The sequence below is a fragment of the Pyrus communis genome, chromosome 4 (genome assembly GCF_963583255.1).
Source record: "Pyrus communis chromosome 4, drPyrComm1.1, whole genome shotgun sequence".
NCBI classification, from domain to species: domain Eukaryota; kingdom Viridiplantae; phylum Streptophyta; class Magnoliopsida; order Rosales; family Rosaceae; genus Pyrus; species Pyrus communis.
In genome coordinates, this window is record NC_084806.1 from 6,523,025 (window position 1) to 6,530,836 (window position 7,812).

The 7,812-nt window shown below is 36.8% G+C and overlaps 1 long non-coding RNA gene across 1 annotated transcript; it reads left to right on the plus strand.

The window, feature by feature from the left end:
* The first annotated feature begins 6,252 nt into the window (after window positions 1–6,252).
* Window positions 6,253–7,512, plus strand: LOC137730540 (uncharacterized). The gene is made up of 4 exons (XR_011068172.1): window positions 6,253–6,338; window positions 6,523–6,637; window positions 6,911–7,007; window positions 7,158–7,512. It is a non-coding gene; the product is annotated as an uncharacterized lncRNA (long non-coding RNA).
* Window positions 7,513–7,812: the final 300 nt, after the last annotated feature.

Below are 7,812 nucleotides of genomic sequence, written 5' to 3' on the forward strand. Positions count from 1 at the left end.
GTCACCGTGTATGTTTCCGGATCAACCTCTCTCTTCTCAAGGCAATACAAGTCTTTAACCCAATTATCTACAGCTGCCTGTTTGCACAGTGAAATAAAGAGAATCAGTCTTGCTAATGAATCTCGTGTGTGTGTGTGTGTATGTGAGAGAGAGAGAGAGAGAGAGAGAGAGAGAGATCCATGCTTGGCTGACAACAGCAATGGAATGAGTACTACCAGCCTTGACAAATGCACCAAGCATAGGCCTTGAAATAACCTGCTAACACATAAGGTTTTCTAGAGTAATCAGAACAAAAATCGCTAAAATTATTACAAATCCCAGACGAATATCTACTGCTATCTCCAAATCCTTTCGGACCCTCCTCATCGATCATGCAAAAGATTTGTCATGACAAGAAAATACATCCATGCCTAAGAATTGTTGTAAACTATAAACTTTACCGGTTCAGGAGTGGGGATGCTTACATTTGGATCACCCATATTAGACCATGCAATTGCACCACATTTTATCACCATTTCTGGTTAACGAAGGCTTCCATAGAACAAGATCAGCCAGTTTCCCGGCCTGCATAACATGCAAAACCCATGAGAAGAATGAGAATTCAGCTATTTTAATGGCAATAACAGTGTTTGTAGAGCCCACGATACGCAAGTAATTCAAAAAAGGTAAGTTTCGTCCAGGAAAGTTACATATCCAAAAAGGTTGAAGCTCAAAGCATTTAGCTTAACTTTTATTCATTTGTTTCTCAAATGCTCTGCTCCAAATGAGAGAAGTTAAAAAAAGCTTGAAACGAATTATTTTGGTTGTCTATTAAGAGTGGCATACCTCAATAGAACCAACATACTGAAAAATTCCATTAACTACTGCTGGATTCATAGTGTACTTTGCGATGTACCGTTTGATCCGGAAGCTGTCATTGTCGGATCAACTAGGTTCTATCAACCCTCTTTGTGACTTCATCTTGTCAGCTGTTTGACTATCACCTGGCACTAAAAGTTTTTAGACAATAAGCCTTATACATGCCTCTGTGTGTAATAAATAGACAAAGGCTACTACCAACACCAGAAACAGAGACTTTCAAGTGAAGGCATGAAAATCCATGGTTTGGTAAAATGCGACAATGATAATGTTCTACAATTCAATTCGAATAAGGACTTTCTGTTTTCGTTTTTTGTTACTGTTTCAATGAAGTCGAAACAAACAGACATATGCGGGCATGTATCTCAATTCATAAAAGTTTTCTATGATCAGAAGGAACCAGAATGCATAGGTGAAGGTAATAAGAACCTCTCCGATGCGACCCATAGCCTATGAATTAGACGATACAATGCTAATTGCCCCCATGTCGTGCAAAATATCTTCTGCGGCAATTGTTTCAGCCCTTATTCTTGATTAAACAAAAGATACATCCTCGGGAATGTCCTTGTCGAGGTGATGGCAAACCATCTGTATGCATTTGAAATTTCAAAACCCCTCAAGCTGAGCTTGGAAGAAGTTGGAGTTCCAAGAGATAGCTTGGATTGAAGAAGAAGGAACCGGTTCTTGGTCAAAGACTTAGTGTGAATATCGGCAATTTGGTCCTCAGTACACACATACTGAACTTGCAGCATATTAGCAAGAACCAACTCTCGAATGTAATGATAATCTATCTCAACATGCTTTGTTCGAGCATGAAAGATAGGATTGGAGGCAAGAGAGATAGCAGAGATGTTATCACACCAGATTGTAGGTTTGGAAGATAAGGGAAAACCAAAATCATGAAACACCTTATAGATCCATGTAATTTCAACTGCAGTATGCGCCAGAGATCGATATTCAGCTTCAGTGGAGGATCTAGCCACTGTAGGCTGCTTCTTAGCACTCCAGTTGATTAAGTTTGTGCCAAGATATACACAAAAGCCGCTGGTGGAACGACGATCGAATAAACAGCCAGCCCAATCGGCATCAGAAAAAGCAGAAAGATGAAGAGAACTTTTCTGAAACCATAAACCATGATCAGAGGTGCCTTTGAGGAATCGGAGAATCCTTTTAGCAGTTTGCAGATGAAGATCAGTGGGATTATGCATGAACTGGCATACTTGATTGACAACAAAAGAGATATCAGGCCTAGTCCAAGTCAAATACTGTAAGGCACCAACTAGGGATCTATATTCAGTAGGATTGGAGAGAGGAATGCCATTGTGATCCAATTTAGTAGTGCCAAGAGGAGTACAACATGGCTTGGCACCGTCCATTTTGGTTTTCTGAAGCAAATCCAGAAGATATTTGCTTTGATAAAGAAATAATCCTTTTGATGATCGTTGAACTTCCAACCCCAAAAAAAAGTGAAGGGGACCTAAGTCCTTGACTGGAAACAGAAATCCAAGTTTCTAAATAAACTGCTGGCACAGTGCCGGATCGGGACCACTGATCAATATGTCATCCACATAAACCAAGACTATAACTAGGACAGGAACTTTGATGACAAAGAGAGATGCATCATAACAAGATTGAGTGAAACCAAAGGATTTGAGAGCTTGAAAGAGTTTATCAAACCATGCCCGATGAGCCTATTTGAGGCCATATAGAGACTTGTTGAGTTTACACACATGATTTGGCAGATTAGAATCAGTAAAACCAGGAGGTTGTTGCATAAACACCTCTTCTTGTAAGTCACCATGAAGAAATGCATTACTGATGTCAATCTGATTTAGAAACCAATTATACTAAACTGCAACAGTTAACAGAATCCGAATAGTGACTGGTTGAGCTACAGGGCTAAAGGTTTCTTGATAATCCAGACCTTGTTGTTGGTGAAAGCCCTTGGCAACTAATCTGGCCTTGTATCTTTCAACAGAACCATCATGCCGTTTTTTAATTCGAAACACCCATTTGCAACCAACCATATTTTGAGAAGGTGAAGAAGGAACTAACGACCAAGTTCCAGTAGCTTAAAGAGCATTAAACTCATTTTGCATAGCTAATCGCCATTCACTGTGCTTGGAAGCTTGATTAGAAGTAGTGGGAATATAATCAAGAGTGGATGGTAAAGGGTGTTTAGTAGCAGAGTAAGTTTTAGGTCGAAAAATACCATTTTTGGATCTAGTAACCATGGGATGATGGTTAGTAACTGCTACAGAAGAGGAAGGATCAATATATTGATCAGGAGATGGAGAAGGGGAGGGTGAGGAAATATGTGAAACAACATGGGGAGGAGGTGGAGGAACATGAGAATGTGAAGAGGAAGAAAGAGGGAAGTGAAGATCAATGATGGGAGGAGCAGGATCAGGTGATGGTAAGCATTGTGAAATAGGAGTGTGTGAAAAAGGAAAGACTTTCTCATTGAACAATACATGCCGGGATATGTATACCCGGTCTGTGAGAAGATTTAAGCATCTGTAGCCCTTGTGGTATAGACTATAGCCAAGGAAAACACATTCCTTACTTTTACCATCCAACTTAGAAGATACATAGGGCTTTAACCAAGGATAGCAACTGCAGCCGAAGATCTTAAGTCGAGTATAATCTGGTGCAGTATGAAACAATAATTCCCACGGAGAACAAAGAAGACCAGATATAGGCAATCGATTGATCAAATAGAGAGCAGTAGAGATAGCCTCAACCCAATATTTTTGAGAAACATGAGATGCAACTAAAAGAGTGCGAGTTGTCTCTACAAGATGTCAGTGTTTCCGTTCTACACAACCATTTTGCTCAGGAGTCTGTGGGCAACTAAGTTGATGAGAAATGCCATGTAATTGAAGAAATGCTTGCAAAGAAGAACTGACAAATTCACCCCCTGAATCTGAACGAATAGCCTTGATTTTACTTCCAACAGTATTTTCTACATATGTTTTGAAGGTTACAAATGTAGAATACACCTCAGATTTTGCTTTTAATGGAAAAAACCAGCTATACTTAGTATGATCATCTACTATCAACAGATAATATCGAAAACTACTAACTGCAAGGACAGGAGCAGGGCCCCAAACATTACAGTGAAGTAATGCCAAGCTGTGGGATACAGAGGAACTTGCAGCTTTGAAGGGTTTCAAACGATACTATTAAATGGTTTTCAACATTGGATTTAATAAACCTCTAATACAGGTTTAGAGTTTTGGTTTGGCTTTGATGTTTTCCACCATCACAGATTTTCCCTGATTCTTTCTATTTTTATTATACTTATAAATGAAATTGTTCCCTGGATTGCAGTTACTTTTCAACATCCGACAACACTGATATAGCATTTGATGTACACTTCACTTTTGAAACCCAATCGGAATTATGTTCCGGTCAATATTGAGGATCCAGGTAGTTCTAGGTCTCTCTTTTCTCTCTTTCCCCCTCCCTATATGTAGTTTAATCTAATTGAACAGCTCTATTTATTTAAGATTTAGTTGCGTTCGTCATTACTGAAATTTGTTGCAAGAAATTGGGGGATGAATTTGGTTTCGGGGGAATGTTATCCTTTTTTATTCTTATACTGCACAGAAAAAAAAAAAAAAAGCAATGCATTGGGTGCAAGTATGTGTTTTTTATCATTTATTTCTGTAGTTTGAAAGTCAATTGTGTTTTTGTTGCCGCATCATATAATTATTCAAAATGCCCTTTTTAGCATTTCAATACCATTTGCACGTCATTGTTAGCACTTCGAATACCTTATCCCCAATTTCAAGATCATGCAAAACAATGTGACATTGCCTCTCTGTTTATCTTAACATTGCCTCTCTGTTTTTGGTATCTTTGTTTATCTCTCTGACAGACGAGTGCATGGTTGTCACATAATCACATTACGTGTTTCTTTATCAAACTGTATACGATTTCTGATTCTTTCACGTATCAGACAATATAACGAACTTGAACCCAAAGAAGACAATAAATGTCAGGCAGCTATGTACAGGTGACATACAAGCATCTGTATTTCATTCGAAAATCAGGTGAAATACAGGTGTTTTTATCTGCAAAAAATTCGGATATGGTGTCCTAATAACTTTCTCATGCTATTCTATTTGATTCTTTAATAAAAGTTTTGTAGTTTTTAGATTTGGTGGATCTTAGTAAATTAGGTAGTAAAAAGTACTCTTTTGCTTATTCTCAATGTAGTCAAATTTTCTCAAGACAATTTGAGCGGGGAAAAACAATGTCAAACATATGTCGTATATATAAACGTTTCTTTTGGTTGTGAAGATACACTATGGAGTGTGCATATTTGAATTGTCAGTTTCCTCAAGTGTATTCAATCTCCCATTTCATTATATAGACCTCACGTGGTACTTAATTGTTCTCCACTAAGATGCATGCTTCAGTACAATCGAATGAAAAAAAAAAAAAAGACCATTGCAATGTTGGTATTTCGTATATCTTATTTATAACTATGTTTTCTATTGCAAATTATTGCCACAACAATTTATATACGTGAGGTCCATGTGGCTATTATGCGTGCATTATTTTCTTCTAAGTGAGGATACGGGAAGTTTTCCTCATTATGCTCCTATGCCCAGTTGGTCGGGTGTATATGACTTGCAGTGAGCTCAGGGACACAGATTGGTTAGTTCATCCATGATGCTGAGTCCTATCTTGAATGGTATCTTGGCCGCCGCGTTTTAGATGCTTAGGTCCGTGATTGAAGTGTTATTTGTAGTTTTTTCTTCTTTTCAGAATTCATAATGTTTGCAACTATAAAAAACAATATACTTTTATACCTCTGTTTCTCTTTTCTTTGTTTTCATGAGAAAGTAATTGTCATTGGCAGCACTATAAAAAACAATCTCTCTGCATTATTCTCTGCTTCATACATAATTACATGATTTTAGGTTTAATATCTAGCTTTTTAGTTGTAGATTACTTATATGGGTCTTTAACTGCAATATCAAATTTCTTACTTTTTTCATGTTTTTACTTTTGACTTGCTGATATCTATTTTAGAATGTGGAATTATATCTAATATTTGTTTATTTTCTGACTGTCTTAATGCCTCACTGTCTGTAGATTTTAAATTTTGGTAAGAACCATGAAAATGATTGAAAAGCATGATGTTGTTTTCGAAATATATATTAGCATCCCCTTCTCACCCAACTGCCAAAATCAGGTGGCTTGACTTGAGGTGTTTTCAGATATTGTAATTGAATGAACAATTAGGTTACACTTTAACAAAAATGTGTAAAAAGGGTTGATAACCGCATTTTTAAGAGAGAAGTACTATTTTGTCTAACCCTTTTGAGTTCCCATATATCTTCATTGTTTCATTTATACATCTGTTGGAGGATTGGAGGGGGGAGGCAGATGAGTGAGACTTCTGATGGTTACACAGAAATAAATGGTCTCTCACATCTTGAACCAGATTATTATTGGTTTGGCAGGTATGAATGATTCTAGCCTTTTTTTTAGAGGAACTATGCTTTCCATTTCAAACAGAATATTCTGTTATTAGAAGCAATTACATAGAGTTTGGCCAACTAAAATGGCTGGACAGAAAAAATGGTCCTAATTGTTCACTCTCTAATGATGTTGGCAAGTAACGTTGATTGTTCTAAACGCTGGCAGTGCTTCTGTTTTCCACAATGTAAGCCCAAGATTATGCGATGGTGCTCAATTTGGATTTGTTGCATAGCTAGAAGGATTATCTTGCAGTAATTGTTGAAGACCGTTATATGCCAAGGTATTGATTCTTTCGAATCCCAGTTAAAAAAAAAAAGTCAGATTTACATATATTTTGCATCATTATAATTAGTCTACTTGGGTTAGCTTAAGATTACAGAGAACAGCCTACTACATGGGGGAATAAATCTTTCTTATAGCATGCATATCCATATATAGCAAGCAAAGTTTCACTTGGTTCTTAGGCACTAGACCGTCTTTCCTTTAGCTTATAATTAGCTGCTCATGAATTCTTGGCATCTTATTTTATTCTTCTTATTGGGGTGTTTTACAGCACCGTATATTTTTTCAAGGAGCTTCCTCAGTTTGTTGTCAAGGCTGGTTCAATTTTAAGTAATATTTATGGTGTAGATTGGGAAAACAAACTTGAGGTATTAATTTTTGAGAGATAGTTTATGCTTGAAATTAGCCCTGTTTTTATATCTTCCAATATTCTGTTTTCTTGGAGTTACTGTGTGCTTGAAAACTTGCTGAAACAACAATGGAACAGTTATTTTGTTTTTTGTTAACTGCTGAAACAGGTGCTAGGCCTACAGGCCATATATTTTGCTACCTTAACTGCAGGGTAAAATATGTCTGGACTGCATCTTGCTTTTGTTTCTTACCGAAATAGGCATCCTGCATTTTTTTTCTTTGAACATTAGTGCTTGAAAGCTTAGCTGCTGAAACAAAAACAGAACACTTTTAATGTTTTTTGTTAACTGCTGAAACAGGCCGTTGGCCTACAGGACATATATTTTGCCATCTTAACTTCAGAGGCAATATATGTGTGAACTGTATGTTGTTTCTGTTTCTTATGGAAACAGACAATTTTTTGCAATCACATCTTTTGTAATCAAGAACATTCTGTTAATTGTACAATGTCTTTTCATATCAGTTATGTTGAATGTATACAAAAATCAAGATGCTTATCTTACCGACTATTTTCACTCATCTATCCTTCTATTCATTCATGATTATGTTTAATTTATTCGGGTTAAATGTGTCTTATTCATGCAGTTAAAGCTGGTGCATTCAAGTCTCGCAGCAACGCGCGGACGTATTTTCTAGTGAGTTCTAAAAGGAAAATTCCATAACTCCACAGTTATGAAGGATCCAAAATTGGAATTCATTGCAAACTTGAATTGAAAGAGATTGAATTGAAATAGATTAAATTCAAAGTTGTGTGAATTATAG